The sequence below is a fragment of the Stigmatopora nigra genome, chromosome 12 (genome assembly GCF_051989575.1).
Source record: "Stigmatopora nigra isolate UIUO_SnigA chromosome 12, RoL_Snig_1.1, whole genome shotgun sequence".
NCBI classification, from domain to species: domain Eukaryota; kingdom Metazoa; phylum Chordata; class Actinopteri; order Syngnathiformes; family Syngnathidae; genus Stigmatopora; species Stigmatopora nigra.
In genome coordinates this window covers 6,087,797-6,115,525 of record NC_135519.1, presented here as the reverse complement: position 1 = coordinate 6,115,525, position 27,729 = coordinate 6,087,797, and the positions used below count along the sequence as shown (strand labels likewise).

Below are 27,729 nucleotides of genomic sequence, written 5' to 3'. Positions count from 1 at the left end.
ACTACAGTATGGGGGTTGAGCATTTACAATTTAAAGTGTGTGAAAGTCTGGAGTCTGTGGACATCACCAAATGTCACCAGGCCTTCACCTAAAGATGAATTGTGAGACGTAAAGGGCTCCACTCCTGCGTTCTTTCAACATAATACTGCACAGCTCAAAGGATGGAGCTTTACGATGCAGATGGATGAGGGTCCTAAACCGACTATCATAGCAAAGACCCTTTGAAGAGAAAAGCTCATGTCCAAAGTCTCTGGATTTCTGTCAGTTACAAAATGCAAAGGACTTAAAGTATTCAACATGAGTATGATATAATGGTTATACAGTAGTAGTTGGGATTATCCCATGGTTCTAATATATCTTGAGATCAGAAAGTGAAGTAATGTGTATCATTTTAGTATATTTCTCATATTTTATGTGTATCCCTCCACATTTACCGTAAATCACATTGTCATTCTTTTAGGTTGAATGTTAGTGTATAAAATGTGAAATTTGACTCACTGTTCCACTATTTCTGAACCATACCTTCGATATAATGGTCAATATTATTTATGTTAGAAGAATGTGTCAATGTTAGTGATGTTAACATAGACAGGATTCTAGACTTCAGGTGTGTTATACCAGTGTTGATCCCAGGAATATGCAAGCCAATACTTTGACATATATGAGGATGCGCTGAATATTGGGTTAAGTGCCAAAAACATATGACATTTATTAGTTTTAAAATTGATTTTCTCACTCAGCAGTCCAGCCAGAATGTGCGCTTGGTTTCAGCTGTTGCAAGATTTACATCAGAATGATACACGTTCAGATTATGGGTTACTATAAAAATAGTGCCTAAATATTCCAAGACATTCAATAATAAGTAACTGTGTTTTCTTAATGTTAATGATCAGGCTGGCAACCATCACCACTGCGATGATCAAACGACAAAATTTGTACTTATGAGTTCACTATGCCTTACATTTGCATGGGAATGTAAAAGCCATAGACATTTGTGAATACCTTTCAATTAAACAGGAAACTTAAATTACTTTTTAATAGCCAATGTGCTTAGTAATAATGACTTCAGAAGTGCTTTACTATTAACAATGGCCTTTTTGCACACTGAGTCGATCATGTGGATCCCAATCAGTTAAGATATCCTTTTCACTTTAGCCTTGATGCACAGCTGACGAACCATCCATGAAATTCTCCATTTAACTTAATGGATGGGGATATGGTTAGCAGGTAGTAAGAGCAGCACCCCCACCTTCTTATTCCTCTCTGCAAACACATCTTTACATGCGAATTTATGTCCTGTGGTGTTTGCTTAAAACTTTAATTCCCGCTTGGCTCGTCCTGTTCCAGGAACTACAGCAGCCGTCTAGCGAGAGAACGCTGTCACAACAGAAGGGTGTGCTTCTAATTGGCCTCAATGACTGCTATGTGAGCCAATAAGAGATAAGTGCCTTATTGCTCTCCAGATTGTCAGCGATAGTGTTGGACCGTATGACCGCGGCATGATTGCACTGTTGGACAAACAGAGAACAGGTGTGCAAGCTCTCTGCAGCTCAGGTGGCCTTCCTGGAAACCCAAAGCAAGCTGTAGTTCTGCAGGTTTTGCACCCTCCCTGAGTATACACACTCAACTTGAGGATTTTTCTGCACTGCATGCTTTTAGATTTCAAAACTAAACATATATGATTGATTGAGTTGTTCGATTTTTTAGGAAATGACTGGAACTGATAGTTTTTATTTTTTATTAAACCAACTATACATGTACTTGCTGGCCCCCAGTTCATGGAGTCTCCCACTTAATGCCTCTAGTTAGCTGGCATAGGCCCCCTGGCCTCAACCAATCACCTAGTGTATTGGACCACCATCACTTTTACATTTATCTCAAAGGTGGCCAGAATGTAAAACGTTTATTAGTGATCATAATATTGTTTTAATGTTTCTATAATGGTTAACTACACAAGCTGTGTAAGCATCATTTTGTTTTTTTATTCAGCGACCGCTTCCAAAGCAGCGGTCGGTGTGCTGGGATCAAGGCAGGGGTCATTGTCAGGGAAAAATATTTATGGAAAAGTTATGGGTAATGTCAAGGAAGCACGAGGCTGTTTGGATCAGTATGGGTTCTTTTGGCACATCAACCGGAATCTGTGTGAAGGAATATTCTTAACATCTTTTGACACTTGGAGACTAAAATGAGCAATTAATCCGTCTACGTATCCTCTTTATGGGTTTGGTTAGCCTGCATCCTATTTTTCTTTCGGTTTTGGGGGAAAACCAGAGTCAATGTGGGTTGGAACGAAGGCATTTTGGTTACAAAGTGGGTGCTGGAACAATATTCTTGAACAGGGTTTGGGAATATTTCCAAAACCAATGTTGGCACTAACCAAAGGCTAATCTTTCTTAGGAAATATTGATTGCATTTTGGATAATGGCTTGTACACAATGGAAATCTATTTTACATTTGTTGAGAGGTTCCTTTTACAATTGGGTGTGAGATGAATAGTGACAATAAAGGAAGTTGTAAATACCAATTATAATTTTTACATGATGGTTAAAAAAGTAAAGAACAGCAGTGAAATTAGATCCTATGAGAAGAGGCTGGAATAGTTTGGCTCAGTTACTACAAAATCATTTTTGCGCTAGGATTTCCGTGCTTTCCATGCAATAATGACTAAAATTTAAGAACATCTGCAATCATCTTGAGATCAGTCCAGTTTTTGATCTGCTTCAAACACCCTTACTTCTTTTTAGAGGCTAGACCTGTCCAGCAATAGCCAGTCAAGCTGTGCGTGTCTGCAGGGTCTTAGGCTTGCTTTATTCAACCATTCCTCAGTCAAAACCACCGCCCCTCTAGGGTATGATGATAGATTTATACCTCCACCCACTTCTCTTTTTCTCCATAAGGGCCCTTTTATGGAAATTACCCAAAGATCCAGGAACAACAATCCTCTGTTATTCGTCCCGCACTGTAACTCCTCAAATCTGACTCTTTCTCCTTTGTTTGAAGCTTGTCATGGTAGATAGTGTGGCATAGCCACAACCTTTTGCGGGCCATAGTAAGACCGACTCCGATAAGGGCTGCCATGTGGCTTATGAAAGCACAAACATTGCACCACTGAGTAAATGGACTCAGGGCCCCAAGTCTGAGGACCTTTGTTTTTGTGGCTCACATAACTTGGGTTAGTAGAGACATGCTGTTATGATGTATGTAGTTGTTATATTTTCTCCGTATTTATTATTGTATTCATTAATGTGTACTTTGGTTCCAGTTTTAGCACCATTTATTTAACTTAAATGGTCGGTCTGATTAAATCAATTATTGAAGTTAATTTTTTTCTTGTCCCATTAATCTTTAATACGAAAGGAATTCTCACCCAAACCATTGGTAATTTCTTTCAGCCGATGACTCACTAGCCATAATTTATAGCTCAGAAAATTATATTAAACAAGTTTTCATTTGGTTTGAATTGTATTTACAGAGGACATTTGCTGATTGTGATGTAATGGTTGTTAGATTTCTTTTAACAGATGATGTGCATCTGCTTATCTCTAACACTTTTAAGTGTTTAGTATTTCATTTCTCTGTCTCCGGCATCATCACTTCCAGTTCCTGGAGCTGCTGGAGAAAGGATACAAAGCAGAGAGTTATAGCGGGAAACTGACTTAAGTGCTTGTCTAAACACTGTCCCCAACGATGTTCCCAGTTCTTGGACAGATATCGTCCTCTCTTGCTTTGTCCTCTGTCTTACATGACGCACCAGAAGTTGTGTTTCCGCGTCTGGATCAACCCTCATTCATCCCGATGTCTCAAAGGTAGAGTTAACATTTCAGATGGATAAAGTAGGTTCTGGCATAATATCTGTAAATTACGTAGGCGTTCGGAAATAACTACAGCCGAACGACAAGGGAAAGCAGGAACAATAGATGATTTTTTTGGCACATCTGGTCCAGACTCATTGGAATGATTAATGTAACATTTGAAAAGGCGACACACTGGCCTTGCATTGTTTAGTGTTTCTCATCACTCATTACTGCTGATCTCAGTGTGATGAATGAAACATTAAGTTTGGCATAACAATGTTTTTTATTTGTTTTGCTTCTCCACAGAAACCTTAGAATTTTTTTGAACAGAAAATTGGAATACCTAAACATACACATAGCATGACTTTATGTTAAGGTGTCACTAATTGCTTTTCTTCAGAGAGATTTCATTTACTGTGGACGTGAGACGTTTTGCCGGAGCACAAATTGCAGATAATTGAGCCATTTGGACGGCGGGCAGCGGGGTCCCTAGATGTTCAGTAAGGCTAGGTGAAAGTGGATGCCTGGGAATTCAAGCTTGGCTGAAGCGAAACACACACACATACACACGCAAAGTACTTAAGAACGCTTCAAGCCTGATGCTATTCAATAAGACTGCAGCTGTATTGTGTTAGGATAAAATTATTGTTGCTTTTAGAATTAAAAAAAATATATCTGTAATATCACCCAACCTTTGAACAATATTAGTTCAAATGTAAGACTATTTTATTTGGAGAATGTGGCCAAATGTGTGTGCCAATTATACGCTGAGCTACCCTTCTATCTTATAACTTCTCTCACGATAACAAAATCATGACTCGGTAATCTTAAAACTCCTTATTTGGTCTTCTTGGCAGACTTGAACTCCGTTTTCACACCTGGACCACCTTTGGGGCCAGGTTTAAGCTAGCTGCCAATCAAAAGTTTAAGCTCCTGTATGCTCGCCTGAGGCACCTTTTAACCCCCAAAACAAACACCTAAGTGAGTCGACTGTGACGTCACCACATCCTAGAGTGGAAAAGGGAGCGGGTCAGTGAACAGTACGTGTTGGCCACTGCTTGACACAGCGAATCCACGACAGTGGGAAAAAAAGTGCTTCAATGTAGCAATGCCTTACACATACTGTATTTCCATTCCACTCCCTCTGCCCTTAATGGTCTTGGCAGTCTACAGTGCAGCGAGATACCAAAAGAAAATAAAGGGCCCCGTTTTCGCACATATCATTCCAAGCCAGGACAAACATGTCGGGTGTTATTGTAGAGAACAATTACAGTAATTTCAGAAAGGCATGTCTTTAAAACACACTGTGAACTTGAGGCCATGCAAAATTATGTTGTATCTACTACTATGGCTCCCTGTGCATTTTAAGATTGAATACAATATTACACTTTACAGTTTCCTGCATGCTCAATAGATTTTATGTCATTTTATTATCCTGTCAGGACCTTGTGGTCTGCTGACTGGCTTTTTCTTGATATACCTCACGCAAAAAAAATTATGTTAACTATTAGGACTTTAACCGTTTTAAAGAGTCAGTGACTATGTTTGCTCATTTTGGATAAAGCCTTGCTTGTGGATTAAATTCAGTACCTGATAACATTCAACTTGCAGACCTTGGCTTGATTATATCTTACTTGTCTGGACTTTGTCAGTATCTCGCCTTTAGAGAAGCACTTAGTAAAAAGGCAGCACAAGCACGTCAACATCACATCTTGCTTCCTGCCAGCAAAAGGAAATTATTGTAGGTAGAAAGGACATGCGTCAACTCGAACAGGCAGCTGCCGAATTGCCACTCCGAAATGTGAAAACATTCCCCCTGCAAGGAACTATATTCTCTCTGTCTCCTCTGTTTATGTCAACCACAGGGACTCTAAAATGAGCTGTTTGGCTCATTCTTGACCTAGCCAGGGGGGATATTTATATATATTTTTTAAATTAGGCATTTAGTTTCATTCCTGAGTTTTAGGGTAGACTATGTTTTGAGAGAGGCAAGATTAGCCTTAACATGCATGTATTTCTGATTGAATATCTGCATCACTGCCTCTATCAGAAGCATTTTGAGGACACAGAGGAGCTCTGGGATCCTTAATGTAGTCCGCTCAGATTTTGGCTGGCTTTGGAATATGTTCCACTAATATCACCTCTCTCGTATGTTTCCCATCATTGTGTGGATTCTCATGATAGACTCGGATAGTTAATCTTTATTTATGGTTAACAGAGCTTCATATGGAAAATTGTCTGCAGGAAAGGCTTAGAAAGACCTGACAAGCGGATTTAGAGGACTTGGTTGCTTCCCACTCTCCTTTGTTTTATTTTCTTTTTTCAGAGGAGTTGGAGGTTTCTTTTAAAATAAGCTTAATAGTCAGGGTTTCTGATACCTCTTAAATATGCGTTATATTTGCGTAAAGTGGCTCAAATTAAACAAAGCAAACAGGTGGAGTGACTGGATACACTAAACAAATAATCAAGATTGCAAAAGGGTTCAGTTTATATATATTTTTTTACCTTTGTAAATATTTTTAGTTCATCGAATCCATCAAATATGTCTAATGTATGTTTTGCACAGAGATAACATTTCACTTTATGACCTTTTTTGACAATTAACAGTTGAATTCAGACTTCCAAAATCATATGAACAGCAACAACTTGTAATATTTTAGTTGAAGAAAGGCCACTATATCTGTTTCCCCTCTTGGGGCTAGATGTCATCAATGGTGCACTCACTAATAGAAATCACTTTTGACCTTACGTTCGTGAGCACAACTATTATTCCGAGGGATGTTTTAACAAGAGAAAAAAAGGTGAGGGTAATAAAATAGAGCCACACATTCTTCAATTTCTGCGGTTTCGGCCATCCCCACCTCTAAGAAACAATCGGACATTGTTGCTGCAAAAAGAAATCCATGTGCATAATGAATCTGTCCTTTCCTATTGTAAAAGCTCCTTATTTATATTTGTCACATTATTTATGTGATCTCCCAAAGGGAATTTTAGGTAGACTTGCGTATGTTCGTATTTGTATTGAGAGCAAGTGACCAACACAAGGGGTTGCCCCTACAACAGAGGGTCTTTTGTGCACATCCCCCGGATCATAACACCGCCACACTTCTGTAGCAGGACTCCACTCTCACTTTCCACCGCTTTGTCCACTGACACATTTGCACACGCACACATTCCACGTATTTACACACATCACTCTACTGCCCTTTTTTTATGATGCTTTTTACTGCAGTCATTCTTTCCAGGGAGGGAAGCGTGTCGTGAACTCTGCGGCTCTAAGCCCAGAGCTCTGGCAGTGGCAGCTCGTGATGCGGCCGCAAATTCAAACCAGGGCCCCCGCGCTCCCTCCCCGCCATTCCGAGACATCCTGCCGCTGTGTCTTTTTGCTTGGATGGGAATAGCACCCAGATGTTCAGATATATTATAGGGCTTTGGTGTACTCGCAAGTCGTCGGATCATATTTTCGGCTTTTCCCCACTGGTATAGTCATCTCAAAGATAAAGCAAATACCCCCAACCATGCACGTGTCAGAAATATTTTATGGCAATGCAAAATAATACTTTTCCTTTATATTTTATTATTTCCTTTTAGCAAAATTGAAGATAATTTTAGTATTCATTAATGATCCTTAACATTTTGTCAGTCACTCTTCAATCCACTTTGACCGGAAACGTGAATGGTCATTGCTTGGTCTTCCATTCAAAATGGATTGGTCGCATTCCATCAAAACTTTCATTTTTTTTCCATGTGCACAGCCTTACGCCTTTACATTTTACTAACCTTTGCTTCCATTTCATGGAAAAAAGAACTTTTATAGAATTAGATATCACACAACTCTGTGTTTATATTATTAGATCTGCTTAGCACACCAACTATTGAGCTATGTGTCAACGTGCAAACCCCCGTTTTTCCCCCATTCCGGACCTACATTCTGTAGAAAATATCAGAAATGCCGAAAACTCAGGAGGGGAGAAAAAAAAAAGATTTATGAAGCCCCCCCTCCAAAAGGCAATATGGGTTTCAAGTTACATCGATGGCGCAGCGGAGATTTATGTTTAATATGCTTCAGGTGTTGGCTAGAAAGGTTGTACAGACTGTTGAGAGTGTTGCAGCTCACACATATACACACACTCTTCCACATATGTACAGTGCCACTCCACACACACGCATATATGCACGCTTGCTCTACTTTGAATCCATTTTGGCTGTCACGGGCTGAACTGACGCTTCAGTTTGCACGGTTGCCTTGCGTCTGGAAAAACAAAGCCACCTTTGTGCCCGCCTCTCTTCTGGTTTCACGCGGGGCTTCATACCGACCTTATAACAACACGCAGGCCGTCAGGGGGAAGCATAGATAAATGGAAAAGCTAATAAATGACTAATACGCAGAGAAGGGATGGAATGTGCTGAAGAGGTCAAAGGGGAGCTTGACAGGCGCCCCTCCTCCTTCATTCTTTTACTTTCTGTTGTGTCTGGTGACTGTCAGGCATTTTAACCAGGTAGAGACGAGAATCCAAGGTCACTATATTTGAATACCCCTAAGCCAAAAAAAGGTTTTAAATGCATGACCAACTTTGCCTCAAAAAGAAAATAGTGTGTTTTGGCTAGTTGTAATCTACAGTAAATGTTAAATAATTACAAATGCCTTTAGGTCGCAATGACTTTTGTGAGATACTGTTTTGGCAACTCCACAAAGATTTTACTATGACTGATTTTCACCTCCAGCCACATGTGTCTGGTCCTGCCCTTGACACCCCCCACCTTCTTCCCAATGCCCCTTTTTACTCTCTTATGCTAAAGCCCTCATAGGGTCTACCTGTCATGTGTCATCAGTCATCCTCCCACTAAGCATTCCTCCTGCAAGCGTCTTGACATGACAAACTACAGATGCAAGTGTGGCATTTATGAATAAAACTAGTAAAGCGATAAGGCAATGCCCGCCCTCCGGCCCTAACATTAAATACACCTGCGATGCCTACTAAACAGTAACAAAATTATTCACGTCTCATGACAGGCTTATTAATTCTCTACCTTGATTGACAACACAGAGATGTTACCTAACTATGTTTAATAATGTGGTTGTATTTTACAGGGGTGTAGTGTGCGGCATCAAACAGGAATTTTATGACGATAACCTGATTTTCTTCCATCAGAAACAATCCGAAAATATTGCACTTTCTATATTTAAAGTGATATATTATTTATATCAGATTCAGGTTTTGCAGGACTGAGCGAGCTCTCAGAAAGAATCCAGTGCCCTCATTCTGAGAGCTAGGCGTGGCAGTTAGTCATTGTTAGTAATTAATGTGTAATCACTAACTGCCGTTAAATGTCACTTTTAGTTTAGGTGTGTTAGTATGTTCCGGTATTTACTGTTCACATTCTACCCCGCTGTTGTCTACCCGTCAGCTGAGAATGGTTTGGGAAGTGATAATTGCTGGTGTTGGCATACAAGGTCAGAGCACAGTGGTAAACAATAGCACGTTGATCCTATTGCTTTATTCCGTGGTGGCATTATTGTGCGTGGTGCAAAATACACAAGTGGCTCTCATTCAGTAGACACACGCTTTAGGGCCTTTGCCTTTCTCCTCAATACAAAGATCCACAATTCCCCGAAGAGTTCTCAGGTGGATCGACTTTCCCGTTCTGCCCTGGTAGCCCACATAAGGCTGGCCTAGCAGCTTTAACCTGCTCCGATCCCAGACACAGGGTTCCAGTTACACCCGTAGCACGCGTAAACAAGCATAAGCCCAAAGGTGCACTGGCGAAAACACCTAGGGTTGACTTATAATGACTACTAAGTGCTGTTTTCAAGTGGAAAACTCCACTGCAAGATGCATGTGTACACATGTTTGCAATTACCAGACATTTCCAAAACACATTGAGTGCATGGAAGCAGACCGTTCAACTGTGTCAAAGTAGAACTGTACACTGTCACCTGAGCTACTGCTGTAGGATTCCTTTGCACTCCAAACCAATGGCAGCCTTTCCCTCGCAGCTAACTGCCCTTGTGATCACTGAGCTCAACTCTCAGATTCCTGCTGCTGATTGAGAAACACGTTTTCCCAAAAGAGCAGCTTAACACTATGCACTCATATACAGTTCATACATGTTCTAATGTTACAACATTGTGTTTTTCTGGTGAAAGACTATGTTGACCAGCTTGACATGTATACAAACTATAATGTTACTGCATAGTCTTAAGAGATATCCTAAGGTGGTTGTGTTGGATTTGTAGAGGTTACTACTAGGTTTCTTTACATTGTGTTCTATGGAATCTGAAGCACATTACATTACTTGCCAATAGCAATGTTTGGATTTATTGGTTGGGATAATTATCTTTATTCTGGAATCTATTAAGGTTATTGTGAAACCGGGTGGTTGCTCAGTGGTCAGAGTACCCCGCTGCTATTGTGGAGGCCATGGATCGCGTCAGGAAAGTTATTTGGCCAGAAATCCTGTCTGCCAAATCTATCGTGCGGATTGACTTGTTTTAAGGTTTTGTGGCTATTTTGAGATTTTTTTTCCAAAATTGATGCCAATTATATTCATTTATATATGCCCTATTGTGCAGTGTAGCTGTACATCAACATCATTTTGTCTATTTATATATTTTAAATGACTATCTAAAATTAACACCTTTATTTTTAGAGGTCAGAACCTGCGAGCAACCTTTAATTCTTAAACATAATCATTAGTGAGTTTGTACTATAATTTCAAACACAAAATTACAGCTGTCAAACTGAAATGTCCTAAAAAAAAGTAGAAGCTTTCAGGATATTATACCACAAACTATAAAAACACTCCGGCTGAAAACTCCAACCTATTTCGGTCTTCATATGACAACTTTAAATTGATGATCTGAACAAGCATGGATTTGAACTGATATCTGGTGCAGAAATCTGCTTGATACTCTGATTCACCTTGCAACATTGGCCCACTGTGCCAAAGTCTGTCAACTTTGATATACTCCTGACAGGTTCCCTGCTACATATTGCCAGCCAAATGTCGATTACATGTGTGAGGATTTGTCCTCGTGGCCTGAAATCTTAACTTCTTTTTTTTTTGCCAAACGATGGACAGTGCTGCATCCCACCAGATGAAAATTCAAGCAAAGAAAATGACATTTGCAGGACAAAAGATGCTGGTGAGGAAGTGAAACAAAGCTTGAGGAAATTTCAGTTTTGTGTCTCTCTGCTCATTAATATTGCTGCTTTTCTCAAGAAAATTATAGATTTTAAAATACGGTCATACATATATATATATATATATGTATTTCCAGACCAAATAAATGCACATTCTATAAGAACAATAACATTAGATTTCAAAAATTCATTTTATTGCAAACAAAACTAAACTAAAAAGTCCATATAACATGTGTACTTTCCTAAAAAGTCCCTGTTAGTCCAAGAAGTAAACATGACATGCTTAATAAAATAAAGTTGCTGATCCAGCACTTTGTAATGAATTAAAACTACAGAAGACCAAATATGTGGTATGAATTAAGTTTAGTGTGGAAAAATAATGATCACGGGTCTAATTTATGACCATCCTTGACTACAAACAAATAATATGGCTTGTTTGATGCCTGCCAAAGTTTCTCATGTATTCTCTGTGTGAATGCATTGTGTGGTTTTGTCCAGTAAATTTGTCTCCTTCATTTACTCTCCCCTGTTCATTTGTTTCCCTAAGAATCACTCAAAATCAAAGGAAGAGATATTGGTTGATACAGAATGCTATAAATAATCAAAACTGATTAAAATTCAAATAATTCTAATTTGAAGCTACCAAAACCTCGAGGGTAATAGGTTACATAGCCTCTGGGTGTGCTGATCTCGTTATAGTGGCGTCAGAAATTCAGACTTTGGGGATAGAAAGATGACGCCTTCAATTCTACTCCTTTAAAACTGTGACTAAGCATTGTAATGCTTCCAGAATGACAAACAAATCTTAACAGTTCTGGATATTAAACTCCCTTTGAGAAATTAAGTGTCACTAAGAGTGTTGCTTTTCTGGCAGAAGGGTTTCTTGGTTGGACAGCTTACTTACTGAATATCGTCTTGCAGAATGACTTCAGTCTGAGTCATTGGCTGTAAAAATGTATTTCAAAACAATCAAGATGGAGTTTACTAGTTTATTTTCAGGCACTGTGCTTTTCATGATTTCTTCATTTTCAACTTGGTTAGAACACTTTATCTGCGTATTGTTATGTTAGGACTAAAATGGGCCAAATGGGAGTTAAGGAACACCTATCACCAATTTTTAATAACGCAGCGACTGCAGAAGCTGTTTTACTGTGGCAAACAAATCCGTTATTTCAGAAACAACCCTCATCATTGAATTTGAGGGTGGTAAAAATGACTCAACATGTGCTCAGTACCAGACGGCATTCTCAGTTTTTTTATTAGTTTTCCACCATTTAAAATCGAGACTATACAGTGCATTTGTGACATGTTGTGCAGTAGCTCCCCCCAAGATCATGAAAGTAAAATAAAATTGATTCAAACAGTCTTGAAAGCTCTGAGGCAATATAAGTAGAAAGTAGAGAAAATTGTTCTGTACTAGTCATTGTGATAACTGGCAGAAGTGGGCAAAAGAAAAGAAAAAGTACTTTAACACCTGGACATTAGAACGAAAGGTGAAAATGGGCGAAAATAATGACAGTCTGTGTAGCTTACAGCTTCTAGGAAAAATTTGGGGTGAAAACTTTCAAGCGGGTCTGGAAATGTTTGTCCAGTCATCTGGAAGAACTTGTCAAAGGTGGTCGGACTAGCAACTGTCTGCTTGTAGCTCGAATGTCGACTATCTTTGTTATCACATATCTGTTCACAAAAGCTGTTCGCCATGATCTATTTTGAAATACACCGAGTCAATTGCAATTCATATTTCTGCTCTAAAAATATGTTTTACCACCTCAATGAATATTTATCCCCTTCATCTTTAATTTTACTTTGACTTTGACACATCTATCTAGTTTTTCTTGCTTTACTAGTCAATTTAGGAGGATGCTTTAGCCTTACTGCACCTTAGAGTGAGAATGATCTACTGCGCAGGTCAACTAAATGTTTTTCTGGCTTTCGTCCTCACATATTTTCTTTCACAAACTGAACCTCTTTTCCTTCCTGTGCTCTGTTAGTATCATCATCGAGGTACCCTTGAATCTTTACTGTCATGCATACACGGAAGGACGGCTGAACTAAATGCAGCCTATCACATACTGTATCTGCATTTCCGTTATTGTAAATTGGTGCTGCGACATATATCAGGCATGGCTCAGTTAGCGTTACCTTTCCCTCTGGAGCAATACTCTGACTCACACGGAAGTATTGACAATTCACAATCCAGAATGCATGGCATGCAATACTGTATTTATATTTATATATATATTTTTGCACAAGTATTAACAGGGAATTAATGGATTGTTCACTGGCTATTTTAAAGCACAAAGTGATTGCCACTAGGGAGTTTGAAAGTGAAATTGATTTCATTGTTAAAATTACTCATCCCTATCATTACTACAGCCATAATACCAGAAGTGCATATGGGAACAATGTAAACACAAGCACCCACGTGGAATTAATTTTACACATAGCTATTTTCACCAAAAGACCTGTTTAAAGAAAAAGTACATCATAGTGAACTGCAAAATGAGCTCATATCTCAAATAATAAATGCAACACCACATTTGGATCACAGTAAATATATTCTTTAATTGTTTTTTTTAAGGCTATGTGTAAGACCTACCCCCATTTTTGCTCTCCATGTACAAAACAAACAAACAAAAACTTGGAAAAACTATATGACATACTTTCATGCAGGAAACTATGTGAAGAAAAAGAACATCTCCAGATTGAACACAAGCATGTTGCATGCAACAATAACATTTTCTCCATAATAAGATTTATCCCTAACATTGCAAAGTATTTTTCCTATCGTGCTATCATCCCACATCCAGACCAATGATGATGACAGGTGCTGAAGCTCACTTGCAAGTTGCTCTCTGCCTACAATCTGTAAACCATTATCCTTTCATCCATCAACAATACTGCCAAACAGTGTCTGTTTTTCCCCCTTAATGCAACACTTGTGCCTTAAAGTCTCCACTGCAGTCAATGGTATCAATACAACATCATCTTTCAACCACTTAATTTGTATGTTAATGACATAATATTGCCTCCGTAGTCTCGCTGACCCGTATCCAACTGGTCGGCTCTCCTCACAAGGAGTGCTTGTTTCTTCATTTTCAATGCCATCGCGTGACTCCAAGACCGCTTTGTTTACATTGGAGCCGTGTCAGGGGATCTCTCCAGCCACCAAGCCAGGTGCTTATCTGATGCAACGGACCATTGATCACCTTTTACCCCCTCAATGAATCGACCTGCTGTTAGATGAGTGGCAAATCATCCACTTGGTAACTTTAGACTAACCTCATATATGGCAGTCGAGCTCCGGGTTCATCAGACCTCTACTTGTTTCCATAATACTGTTGATATACCTATGGTATTATAGCAAGTACTATCTTAAAGGATACTTGTCTTATTCTGCATTCCATTTTGACTGGGAAGGTCTGCAGCTATGTACTAAGACAAAATGTTATAAACCACAGTTCAAGTATTAACTTTGCGCTCAAAAAATATTGATATACTTTGGTTATACTATAGAGCAATGTATTATACCAGCGTATTAACTAAAATAGTTTACTATAAAGGCTGTGTTTAAACCTATAAGTTTTTCTCTTTAGGTTTTCCTTTCAAATGTGAACATTCAAAAGGAATTTGGGTGAGTTGAAGTTTCAAGTTCTGTCAACTTGTTTTTACAGGATACAAATTTATAAGAGAAACGGTTATAAAATGCACTCTCATGGATTAAAATAGGTTGTTTCTTTGATTCAATAAATGATGTAATAATTCAAACAATTAAAAAAAAAAGTGTACCACCAGTGACCCGCGTACCATACTTTTAAAACCCACCTTTATAGAGGTTTTTCAGCCTGGAAACTAAGCTGGATGTCACAGTTTAGTTTATGTTTCAAATGTTGCAACACTTAGGGTGATGCTTCTACTAATGGAAAGCAACAGGACACAATGACATCAGCTTAAAATATAAACACCTTTCATGAGGCGTATTGTTTAAAAAAGTGCACCAACAGTTCTCTCGCTCTTCTCATCCAGAGGACCCTCATTAATCTCATTTGTTTATCTTACTGGTAAATATTTATCCACTGTACAGTTCCCAATTGTGTGTCTGAGAATCAACTGTGCCATATCCCTTTCTTAGGAAGGCATATCTGAAATTAAACAATCGAATGCTGACACAGGGGTTTCGTTAAGTGCCACCATATGGTTAGGAGTGAGCTGTTAGTTGTGTTCATCCTTGTTTTTAAGACCACTTGGCTTTCGTTGGTCTTGACACTGCAAAGAACGTTTGTAATTCATCATGACGCTGTCACAAACGGATTGATTTGTTTAGGCTTGTGGAACGACACCCATTGACTGGGAGCGATATTGAAAAACATTGCTTGCCTCAACTCTTAGCAATACTTATGTGGCCAATTTGCAAGCAGCTGCAAGCTAAACACTCAACTTCTCCTCATTTGGTTTATATCAATTCATTTATTCCACCTCACTTACTGCAAGAAACAAAGCACTCAATACATATTTTAAGGGGATTCATGTGCTTTTCAAAAAAAGAATGATAGACCCTGTCAAATTTAACCACCATCCTGCAACCCAAGTAACAAATGATTCCAAACTTCAGCTCATTTTATACTAAAGGGCTCATTATTCTCTCCTCAGTCGGTGACTGTTTTCGGACGTAACGGCACCAAAAAGTCTGCCTCCATAGATTGTCGAAGGGAGGGGGTTGGTGAAGACTAAATGTTTCACTGAGCTCCCCTGAACCAGAGCAGATAGCATCGCTCCAAGAGCTGTAGCAGCAGTTAGACCCTGAAATCTAAGCACGCCTCCACCCCGTCGACCCCCAACTTAATTAGGCCGTAATTTTACTGTATGCCACATTGTGGAGACATTGGCTGTGTGGAGAAAGGGAGGTGGAGTGATAGTTCCAAAAGGCCCATTTAAACATTTAAGTAGCCTTCCTGAACTCACATGCTGCCAAATACTGCATATTATTTCAGTGCGGGTCAGCATTCCTGCATGCTTTTAGAGGTACAACCACAATCCAAAGGCTATTCAACTCAAATAGAAGGAAATCTATCACTTTTAGGCAGGAAAAAGTCTGCAGCTGCAGCTAGGTTTAATTACAGTCTTATAGGAACGAGAAATTGTAAATGTAGATCAACATCCGATCATATCATTTAATGTGGATTTCGCAGGATTGGTGACTTTTACAATGTGCAACAGAGTCTTTGCTGTTTCCCCCTCAACAAGGAGAGAGCTTGTTTGCGCATGCTTATAGTCCGTTCATTTTTCAAACATAAGCACCTGAAAAAACACAAACACAGGCACATAACGGGAAATCTCAGTGTTTTCGATATATATATATTCAAATGTAAGTTATGAAAGCAATACCAAGGATCCCAGACACTCACAATTCTATATACTCCCAAGAATAGTGCTTATGTGCACATACTGTATGCGTCTGTCTGCATGTTAGTGTGTGTTAGCACAACATTCTGGTCTGTTTTATTGCTGAAAGATATTTCACAATATTTCCTGCCCCCGAGCCGTAGCAAGACCAAAACTTCTCCATCGTAAATTTCCCTGCAAAAAAACACAACATGGAGCCTATAAATACCATGAAGGAAATCATTTTAAAGTACATGCATGCAGCATACAAACATATTCTTGGGTTGCAATGACTCCAAAAGAAAACCATTGTACTGACCTATCTATCTTGTATAAAATACACCTTATGTGCTTCTCAAATGCAGTTTTGTTAACAATTTATCCAAAACAATTTTCCATTCTATGGCTTCATATTGACATCATGTAGTGTAAATGAACCTTAGAAGCTGAAGGCAACATGTTGTGAGTGATTTATCTTTTTTTTTTTTTAATAATAGGTTATCATATCTGAGGAGGGGCATTCGCTTGATGGATGACTTGAGGCCACTATCTCCATCAAACTGATGCAGTCAATAAAATATGGCCAGTCCAAATGGATATCTACATCCACTGTTATTGATGACACTATAATTCATGAAATGCTGTTGAAATATGTCAGTGTAGAGGGGGCATTCCTCTCCACTTAATATTCCTATCTTGAGTGAATTTGCATTTATGGATGAGTGAAAGTTATAAGGATTTCAAGTATGGATAATTAATACTGATGTGATTGATTGGAGTGACTTTTTAGTATTCTCTCTAGGTTTCTTTATATGGTGTCTGCTGACATTCCCCTCAAGCGGATTGGACATCTACCATGATGAGTCGCAGCAGGGTGAGCTGAGGAGGATATCATCCAAAATAGAAGAAAAGTGGTTAAAAACAATCCCAGATGAGTTCTGAACTGCTCCCAAGCCTTGTCTTGAACTCTACTGGTAGTCGTGAGACCTGGAAAGACCGTAAAGGCTTTTACAAGGTGACATGACATAAAAAAAAAAAAAAAAAGAGAGAGAGAGAGAAAGGGGCAAGTCCGTTCCAGTTGGGAAAAGAAACTATTCAGTAAAAATCTCTGTGGTATATATGAATAGGTGTCAAATTGAAGTCACAAGATGTAAATCTGTGGAGTTTGCATGGTCTCCTGAGGCCTGTGTGGGTTTTCTCCGGGTGACTTTCCAAAGACATGCATGGTAGGTTGATTGGACACTCTAAATTACCCCTAGGGATAGGCTCCAGCACCCCCTGTACCCAAGTGAGGATAAAGTGGTTTAGAAAATGATATGAGACACATGTTATTTTATAGCATCAAGACCACAAAAATCATGTCATCTTCAAAACATAGACATTGAATTTGGAGGTCAAACCACCATCATTTCCATATTAAATATGCCGGGATAATTTGGGCGTGGTTACGTCGATCATTGACGCACTTCCGTAAATTACGCACATGCGCAGCAACGCGCCCTTTCAGACAGCCTTTCGATGATGGTGGACGCACACCTACCAGGTGAGGTGGTGAGCAATTTACTCTGCTAAGTGCGTTTTAGCCACGTTTTTTAGGAATCAATTGAGCCCAAAACGCCAACAATTCTGTTAGTTTAATGCCAAGTTGAACACGCCGTCGACAACTGAAGTTTGGGCTTCTTTTCCCCACCGTGTGTTGTATGTGACTGGTTAGCTTAGCGTTTGCGTCACGACAACGTCTCCGATTTGACTCCGTTTTCTCTCCATTATTGAGTGGAGTAGAAATACATTTAATGTAATCTAACAAAGCCGCGACATCAACTGACAGTTTTCTGGGTATGGGCTCACTCAAAATTGACATCCAGAGGCATGGCTTAGTTCCTGGTGTGTTGCATGAAATGATTTTCACTGCAAGTGGTAAACACCCATTTCCAATTTGTAATTGTTCTGTTTTCACAAAAACAAATCGTTTATACAAAAATTAAGTCAACTTTCACCTAACTATTAACCTCAGTCTTTATAGTTAATCGCCTTGTCTGGTAAGGGAAAGTAGTGCAGAGTACTCTAACTTATTTTCATTTTTATCTTGATTATTTAGTTTGTTGGATCTCTCCTTTCCTGTAATAATTGTTTCTCTCCTCTCTCTATATGATAACTTCTGAGTTTTTTTTTTTTTGTGGTTGCAGGTTTTCCCCATTTACACACAGCTCTTCCTGCGTCACCAGAACAGTCACACCCTTGAAGTTACTGGGCCAGATTAAGGTAAAACTAGTTTAAAAAAATAATACTTAAACCTATCTGTTGAATCTCCAGTCTTTGTATATGACAACTTTTGCTCTTTTGTTTCATGCATCAGGCCTATGTCCAGACTCTGAAGGATTAAGTGATCTTCCCAAATTGCCCACTTGAAGAATATGCCTCTGAACTCTGGCAGTCTGCAGAGGTAAGTTCATTGTTGAATATCCAAGTATTCATCTAAATTAATTGTTTATAATCTTGTTTCTTTCCTCCCTTCTAGGTAAAGTCCAGAGTTCACTGGCTCATGGTGGCAAAATGAGAAGACAGAAGATTCATCTTTTTAATGATTTATTTATTTTTTTGTAAAGTAGATTTGAGTAGTAATTGTATTTTTTAATTTTTTTTTTTATACTTATGGAAAAAAAAGACCCCCAAAGACTTCAATGGTCTTTTTTTCCTTTTTTTTTTTTTAAATATAAGTTCTTTTTGAATATATTTTCTATAAATAAAGTATTTTTAATAAGTATATACTGCCTGTTTTTTTATATGTATTTTGGAGGAAAAAAATGACTAAGTGTTTTTCTTGAATAAATTCTGCCAAAGTAAAATTGTATGTCATGTTTATTATTTTTAAGAGTGATTTTTTAAGTATAACAATTATCTAGCAAAAAGGATGCAAGTAATAAGTGAAGCAAAGATACATTTTTAGAACTTTTATTTTGCAGTTATGATGGTTTGTCGTGGTAAAATCTTCCTCTTGGCTGGAATTCTGGAAAAAAAAAAAGAGAGTCAAGGCATAAGTCTAAGTCCAACACAAATAGAATGGAAATTAGTTAAGTGAATAATCTAAAAAAAAATCATTAGCAAACAATTATACCTACAGGAGGGAAAAATGAAAATATTAGACATACCTCTGGCTTATAGATCCGAGTCTTTATAACGGATCTCCAACTGCAGTCCATTTTCAGGGGCCCTATCCAGTCTATTTTCCATGTTCTCCACCAAAACAGCTAAATCAAATCAGGATTTTGATTCAGATGTGGTTGGAGATATGGAAAACATACTGGACAGGTGCCTTCAAAGAACAGTGTGAGACCCTGAGGGGATGTTTGTTGTTAAAGACTGCCATCCTGCAATGCCCCCATAGCAGCAGCTCACCATCACCCTTTTAGTGTTGATTTGGTCTACTCAGGTGGACCCTAAAGAGAAGATACAAAATGAGGTTTAGCACACATCACATAAAAATAAGAAATAACATGAAACATTTGAGTCCAACCTCATCCACAACTTCTGCCTTGACTTCTTTGGTCCTCGTCGATTTTGACAGCTTTTTCCACCAACTCCGTGGCTTTAAACCTATACAAAACACGATTACATAATTGCACATTTAACTATCTTGATGCACAAGTGACCCACATTCACTTCCCATGTTATTTTATCCTGCAAGTTTTTCCAATCAACCATTTCAAATCTATTCATTTTTTAAAAATAAATATTCCAAAGAGTCATCATTGCTTTGTTTTTTTTTCCCACATACACTGAGGAAAAGGTGTTATTTTAACATGTCAAAACTTGAGGCAAAAAATGACCTCAGCACTATCATTGAATCAATGTCTCTTAGGTTTTGTTAAAAGTAAAAATGAAAAGGTCGAAACCCTGAGGTCTTCCTTTAAATAAAGTGATGGGGGGAAAAACGAGGGTAAAGTTATTCAATAAGTGTACTGGTTGTTCCGTACAACTCCACTGATGACAGCGAAAATAAAAAGTAGTATAAAAAAGACTTACTTTGCTGACAACCAGCTCGTTATGGCGTCGACAATCTGCACATTTTTCGCCGTTCCGGTCACATTCTTGATGTTTCCCAGCAGTTTGTTCTCGTTGAGGAACTGAAACACAATGCAATGACATCTTTTTAAACATAGGGAGCTAGAACGTAACGCAATGCGGCCAATGTTTGCAAACATTTTTCTGTTTGCATCGACGTTGGGCTACATCACGCGAACGAAGCATGCTCGCGTCAAAAATCACTCTTGAAATGAGAATTGGGGCTTCGAAATCGCCAAATGACAACGTACCGAATGCACTGCGTTGTCCTGCAAGAACTTTATCAGGGCTTTCTCCGGCAAATCGTCACGTCTGAGCTGTTGTGGAGTCTACTAGAGCACTGATTCCTGCCTCATCCGCCATTTTGAAGCTTGTCACCGCCCAATTGAACTCTGACCTCAGTGATGCGTACTGAAAATAGACACGAAAAAGAAACACATTTTTTCATAATAACGTGCATTGGACTAATACATGGTATTATGAGAAAATTTTCTTGTGTCTATTTTTTTGTGCATTTCACATTTTCAATATTGCTACGTCTGAATCAATTCAACCCTCAATAACAAGGGTTGCCAAGTCCAGTTCTCGAGAGTCACTATCCAGTCTCTGTTTTCCGTGTCTCTCTCCAACAACACACCTGAAACAAATAATCGGGATCAGTATGGCACTTCTAGACAGTTTGCTGATGAGCTCATTATTTGATTTGGGTGTGGTAGAGGGGAGTTATGTGAAAAATAGACTGGATTAGGGCTCTTGAAGACCGGACTTGGCCACCCCAACTCAATAACTATTTTATGGCTATAAAACATTTACTGCAGCTACAGTTTCGACACATACAAAAAGCATCAATAATAGCCTAATACACCTGAAATATTATTTAGAAATATCGCCACATTTTACTCACCAAAAATAATTTTTAATTTAGCCATAACCGCAATTAAATCAACACAACAATATAGTATACGTATTTGCTTGTTTGTGAAAGCGATGATGTAACCCTCCCCTCGGAGAAAGCATCCGTGTCGCCAACTCGAAATCTGATTGGTTAAAGCCACAGCTTCATCAACACTTATTTTATGATGCAGGGCCTGCAAAAATGATGATGGAGGTCTCTGGGTACAGGTCGATTTCTGACCCTGGTAACAAATAATGGTTTAAACGTGAATGTAAACATGAAAACACACATCTGGAAGGAATTCTTTCATTATTCATGTGCAAAATATAATTAAAATCAGTCTGTAATTCAGATATTTTTAGGCCAGCAGAGAAGGCTGTGCAGGCTCTAACAGTCCACCACTGCAAAATCTCATACAAGGACCAATCATTATATTTTCAGTTTTTTAAGATATTATTTGTTCAAGTGGATAATAATTCAATATAGTAATCAGCAATGCAATAAATAGAGCAATCGGTACAAATGAGAGACTAAATAAGGCTCTATCATGTGTTTGAAGCTTCGGGGTTAAAACGGATGGGTGGGCTGGCGAGCCGTTCCCTGTCTGCCATCACCCATGTCCACTTAAACACACTTTGGGCCTCAGTGGGAATGAAGAGGGGATTATGGCTCTGACCGATCCTAGAGGGGCATGCACTTAACACTACAGTAAACAACAGGACCATTTGAGTGGTTCACACCAAGTAGAGCCACTCAAAATCACGAGGTGAAAGGTGGGCGACGCAACCATTGAGGGTGGTCTCTAAAGATTAGTCAAAATGTTGGCAGAATTATAGGCACCCACTTTAGTAAAGAACCTTTATCATCATTTTTAGGGGGTTGAAATGCATAAAAGATATCAGAAATGTGTCTTTTTTCGCAAGGTCTGGACTTTTGGACTCTTGGCTAGTAAAGTAGGAATGTTTTTACCTGACAGAAGTAGTCAAGCACAGGATTTATTGACATTAGAAATGTCAAACACAAATGTGTTGTTCAGGAAAAGTTTAAAAGACTCTCAAAAAGCTCTCAATTCAACCCACTCATTCATTTGCAAGTTAAAAATATCATATCAAACCTGTTTGAGCCAGTCAAAGATTGTAAATCAGGAGTGCCAAGGAGAAATCTTTAGGCCATGACCACATAGAAGATAAAAAGAGATGTAATTTTGTCTTTCTTCTAAACCTAATTTCATCGTTGATGAGTGATACCTTATATCATATTTTGTCTTCTATTCATCAGCTAAAACAAACATGCATCACTGCCACATTTATTAAAAAATCCTCTTGCAATTCAAGTGGTGTCATTTCATCTCCTCCAAGGGTGTGGATGTTATTTCCCCTCGGGAAATTAAAAAAAAAATGGACTCAAAGCTCAAGAATTAAACCAAAGCACTGAAAGTTTGTTTTTGCAACCCTTTGGTTAGTCTCAGGCTGGCTTCACGAACCAGCCTAGGTTTTAGGCAGCTCACGAAGACACGCAGGAAGAAGCCGTCACTCCAGATGGTAAAATTCCCTCTCTGCCAGCGAGCGCGTCTGAATGCCTGGCTGCCGTCCTAGAACCACAACTCCTGACAGACGAAAGCCTCAAGCCCTCCCGAATCAGCACAAAGCTCCTTATTCAGGGGCCCTTACTGCTTGGGCCTCCCTCTTGCAGCACAGCTAGGGGTGAAGCACCTCGCGGAGACTGCGATGGAAAGTATTCACCACAAAAAATAGGCGTGGGTTCAACCTTTGCATTCATCAGTTGCCAAGTGAATCAGATAAAAAACAGATATTTGCACCCACTTTTTACATTGCATATCTGTACGCACATATATTCTATGTGTGTGTTCTATGTAGAGATGACAGGCGCTAACCTGCAAGTGAACCCAATACTCCCAAAGTGCCTGATTCCACAGTACGCAGTATTTAAAACTGTTAGCGTCTCTGTACATGTACCAACTACTTCTCACACAGACCCTCCCTTGTCTAGAAAGAAAAATGTAAATTAATAATAATGCAACATTGAACATGGCAGGTGGCAGCAACCAGAGTGCATGATTTGGATAGAGGTACTAAAAAATCGTCTTTGAAGTGATTAAGTGCTATAATTATCCCTTCTTGCCTGGGCAGGATAGACAAGCCTGTTTTTGTTCGTGAGCAGAGAAGCATGCTAAGTAAGGCCTTAAAAGGGAGAAGTCTTAAAAACACTTTAATTGAATTACTTTTTACAAATGATAAAGAGGAAAAGGCACCTTGTTTTTACTCTGCGGGGGTGATATGAATCGTAATCGATTCATTTGGGTGAGGCTTGTTTTGTGGCTTTGCAGTGCAATGGGCAAATTATACCATAAATACTTTATTGGAGCATTTTTGGAGTGAAAGATTTGACAATTTTCAGCCTGGACTGCTTCATCCTTCAGGATTGTATTGCCACTACAGCAATACTATGGGGTACAATAAAGTAAACATGCATTTAGACTACTTGTATTAATATTCTCAGTACCGAATCTTTTTTATTTCCTTGGTGTGAATGTGACTTTATGAGTCTTTCTCTTAATCCACACCGTCATCGCATTCAGCACATTCCCTCATTCGGCAACAACTCCAGGGAACATGGCGCTGACGAAGGGCTCTCCTGCATAGTTTTAATTAGACATCATTTATGAGAAGTCTTTGCTTTTACAGTGTTTTTTTTTAAAAGGACTTGGCTCATGTTTACTCATGACAGCAATAGAAATTAAGTCCAATCTGTCTAATGAAGTCAGGCGACACAACATGTACTATTTAGAAAAACATGTTTTCTTACATGTCATCGCTTTCTATAAAAATTCCAAATGGATTGTTTCAATCAAATGTAGTCTTTATAAATGCTGCAATATGTTTGCTCTTCAATTATGGTGATCCCTATCTGATTATTATCTTAGAAATATGGAGTATTAAGGGAGATATATAAGCTCATCGAGATGTTGGAGTGGTTACCTTTTTTTTTTTTTTTTACTCTGGTAATCAGAAGTGATTTTTGTGAATGTAAAATCCCTTCCAGTATTTAGATTCCTTTATTTGTTAAAAGTCAAACCCTTCTTCTGAACCCACTTGATTTACAGGTTTGATAATTAAGCCAAAATCATTATTACTCACTTTTTGTTTGTGTATATGATTGAAAAAATATATACACCTCGGATTTGACACATTGGCCAGACATGACTCCCATGCCTCACTTTCACTTACGACATCATCACCGTGGGACATAACCCGAAAGGGAATGATGCTGAGGTTGTTGTCATTGGCCTTGCAGTGCAGGAAAATTATGCGCAGGCTCATTTCTAGCACCCTCCTAGACCGGTTCAACATCCATTTAAAGCGAATATCAAAACTCACATGTATTGTGTGTTGGATCAGCACTGATAATGAGTGCAGTAAATAAACATTGTTAAAAAAGAGTCACATTATTAATATTACCATTCATCTGGTCAGCACAAAAGGAGTCCTGACAGTCCTTTCTGGCTTGTTATCTCTCTCCAAACAATTTAGCTCTTGCTTTTCCTCTCTCACTGATTACACAGCAAGTAGCCTTACCCCAGACCTTCAGACGTAGTACAGTCAGCCTATAAACTAAGTCAAAGAGGGACGTGTTAGCCACAACTGCCAATGTTTGGAACAAAACTAATTCACCCTTACTCACACATGCACATCAGTCCCAAACATAAACATTCTACACGATTTGGTAATCCTTCCATGCAGAAGCAGACATGATGCCTTTCCCAGTCTATAATCAAACATAAGCACACCCGTCCGTCCCTCACGCTGACCTTGGGTTGAACTAATCATTATCTGCTACCTAATGCAAATAAGTGTGCAGAGGAATGCAAAGTCGGATTTCATGCCGAGTGTGTTAAGAAAAAAATATCCTTGATGGCATTTCTAAAAAAAGATATACAGATATATATGTAAAAAAAAAAACTGCTGTATGGTAATGCAGTATTAAAAATATGCAATTACTGGCTGTTTAACAAAGGTGGATGAAATTGTGATAAAGGGCAATTTGACCCCATCTCTATCAATCTTAACTATCATAACAACATATAAAGAATATGATCAAGCGCTTAAACTACATGGCACTACATATCATTCATCCCCTGTATTGCTATATGTTGTAGTATTCACTATATCTGATAAATAAGGATTACAGAGGAAGTATAATAAATCTATGAGTTCCAATTTTCTAGGTGGCAATAATTCTTCACTCACCATCTTGCTTTTTGTTTGCAGTTTTCTCCCTGAAAAACAAATGAAAACAAAACAAAAAGGTCAAACACATGTTTGGTCGACTCTTTCATCCATTGCAGCTCAAATAGGTATACATATTTCTCTAAGATAAATTAAAAGTAAACTTTAGCTATGTGTTTGGTAGATCTTCCTCACTTCAAAGTCGCCAGGGAGTAGTCATGTGCAGGATTAAGTTGGGCATATCACCATCACATTGGCTTCAATTAGTTTCCCACCTTGTCCATCACACTAAAGCCTACCCCCTGACTTTTTTGGGTGGGTGTCTTATCTCCTGTGGATATGGGCTCCTCTGGTTTTCTGCAAAGCCTTTTGTTGACATTCCACAGGACCAAGATTTGCGCAAACACACCAGATGGATGTGCAAAGGGAGGACAAGGCAAGGATGAAGGACATTGAGGAGGGATTATGAGGGACAGAAAGAAACAACACAGTGACATCAGTGCCCAAGATGTTGAGACAATGATGGAGGCTTTAAAAATGAAAAACAAAACAAAAAAATAAACATGTGAAGTTTGAGCAAAGCACCAATAGCCAATGAAATAGCAAATAATAACGTGTTCCAGCTACTGCCCCAAATGTCACGCAAAACTAATATTTAGAGTTCAGGGGTTAATCTTGCCAGCATATGGAGCCAAAAGCTCTTCAAATGAAAAAGTAATTTAAGGCTTTGAGTGACCGTGGAGGGTCATGTTTATCAGATTAGGTCAAGAAAAATATCACTGCACACTCAGTTCTTGGGAATTCGAGTGGGGAGGGGAAACTGCAAAAAAAGCATCCAGACAGATAAATAATGCCAATAACAAACTTTTCGAAACCTAATCTTTGTGTATTACTTACATTTTTTTCCATTAAATACAAACCACAGTGGACAACAAAGTGGTCAAACAAAAATACTGGTTCTAATTTCAGCTACTACTTTGCGTTGTGTGTGTTTATTGGGAGCTTTTAGTACATACCTGTGCAATTTGTTCCAACTCAAAATAGGAAACCTTTCCACCAAGCTGATATTTTACAAGTGCAATCAGTGGATTACTGTCAGGTGCTTCTTGTTTTCTACAGAAATCTAATTGGTCAAAGTGTCTGTGCTGGATCGGTTGGAACTAAAATCTGCACCCGCACTTGCCCTCGAGGACCGGATTGCCCACGTCTATTCTAGTGGGCAGTTATGCATGCTTCTTTCCATTGGTTCCATCAAATTTGTGTATGTGCCATTACCCTGATACACAATAGACAGTCAGTCTAATAAAGGTTTTTACATGAATAAAAGTGGAAGGATATCCGGCTGCCTTTTTCCCCCCACCCACTTTAATGCAGGTGTAAGCAAGCTTTCTCTATTTGCACATTTCAGACCCTCATTGCGGCAAACCTTAAGGGCATTCACTGCCTTCTTTTACTAATTCAAAAGAATAAGAGGAATGCTTTAAGAGAGAATTTCCCCTTTCAGCGTTTTAAAGTTTCCGGAGACATGAGGAGGCACGTCCAAATGGAAGACTTGAGACTAGTTGGGATATGCTGATGCTCAGGGGATGACACCTGATGATAGGACAAATAAAACCCCCCAAAAATAAGAACTGTTATAAAATGGGGGCCATAATCTGACTCTGTAGGCTGCAAACCAACAACAAAAAATCTCTAATGGGCCTGCTTACGTACAGAAGAGCCGGTGCGCACCCGAATCGAGCCGAGCTAGCCAATAAATCAGCTTTGATTAACTTTAATGAATGCAGATAAAGAGACTCACTCTGTAGAATTAAATCTGTTCTGATAATGAAAAAAAATCCTGAATCAATCAACTAATCAGGCCAGTCATTAGACTGCCAAGAGTCTAACAATGGCTCTTTGTCTGATAGGGGATCAGCCATTACAGTATCATGATGGTGTTTTTTTTTTTGTGGTACTTCTTCATTATTGGAATTGCTTTGAGTTTTTCAAGTATTCCCCGTTTGAAGTGATTGTATCGACTAAGTGGTTGTGCTATATTTTCTTAACTGGACGAGTGGGTAAAGAATAACATGCATGGAACTAGTTTTTCTTTAAAAAAAATTACCACTTCTGTCCAAAAGTGACATTTGTAAAAGCCGAAACTATGTTTTTTAATAACTGCTGTATAATATTTACAAAGTAATAACTCCTATTTGGAAAAA

General features: G+C 38.8%; 3 long non-coding RNA genes across 6 annotated transcripts in view; 2 read left to right on the top strand and 1 right to left on the bottom strand.

Annotated features, from left to right (window-relative positions):
• LOC144205776 (uncharacterized) overlaps positions 1-17,313 on the top strand; it is a 29,750-nt gene extending 12,437 nt beyond the window's left edge. Inside the window, exon 3 of the long non-coding RNA XR_013328227.1 lies at positions 16,819-17,313. This is a non-coding gene — a long non-coding RNA (uncharacterized LOC144205776). The remainder of the gene's footprint in view (positions 1-16,818) is intronic.
• An 81-nt stretch (positions 17,314-17,394) lies between these two features.
• Positions 17,395-19,015, top strand: LOC144205775 (uncharacterized). Its single transcript, XR_013328226.1, has 4 exons — positions 17,395-17,864; positions 18,508-18,583; positions 18,678-18,764; positions 18,840-19,015. It is a non-coding gene; the product is annotated as an uncharacterized LOC144205775 (long non-coding RNA).
• Positions 19,016-19,257: 242 nt separating this feature from the next.
• LOC144205477 (uncharacterized) lies at positions 19,258-26,583 on the bottom strand. Of its 4 annotated transcripts, XR_013328108.1 has the most exons (11): positions 26,542-26,583; positions 25,721-25,891; positions 25,547-25,575; positions 24,981-25,219; positions 24,875-24,910; positions 20,635-20,794; positions 20,345-20,445; positions 19,836-19,915; positions 19,656-19,758; positions 19,471-19,569; positions 19,258-19,328 (listed from the first exon to the last, which is right to left on the bottom strand). It is a non-coding gene; the product is annotated as an uncharacterized LOC144205477 (long non-coding RNA). The 4 variants fall into 4 exon arrangements; XR_013328105.1 differs by having other exon boundaries at positions 19,471-19,758; positions 26,542-26,580; XR_013328106.1 differs by lacking the exon at positions 24,981-25,219 and having other exon boundaries at positions 19,471-19,758; positions 26,542-26,571.
• Positions 26,584-27,729: the final 1,146 nt, after the last annotated feature.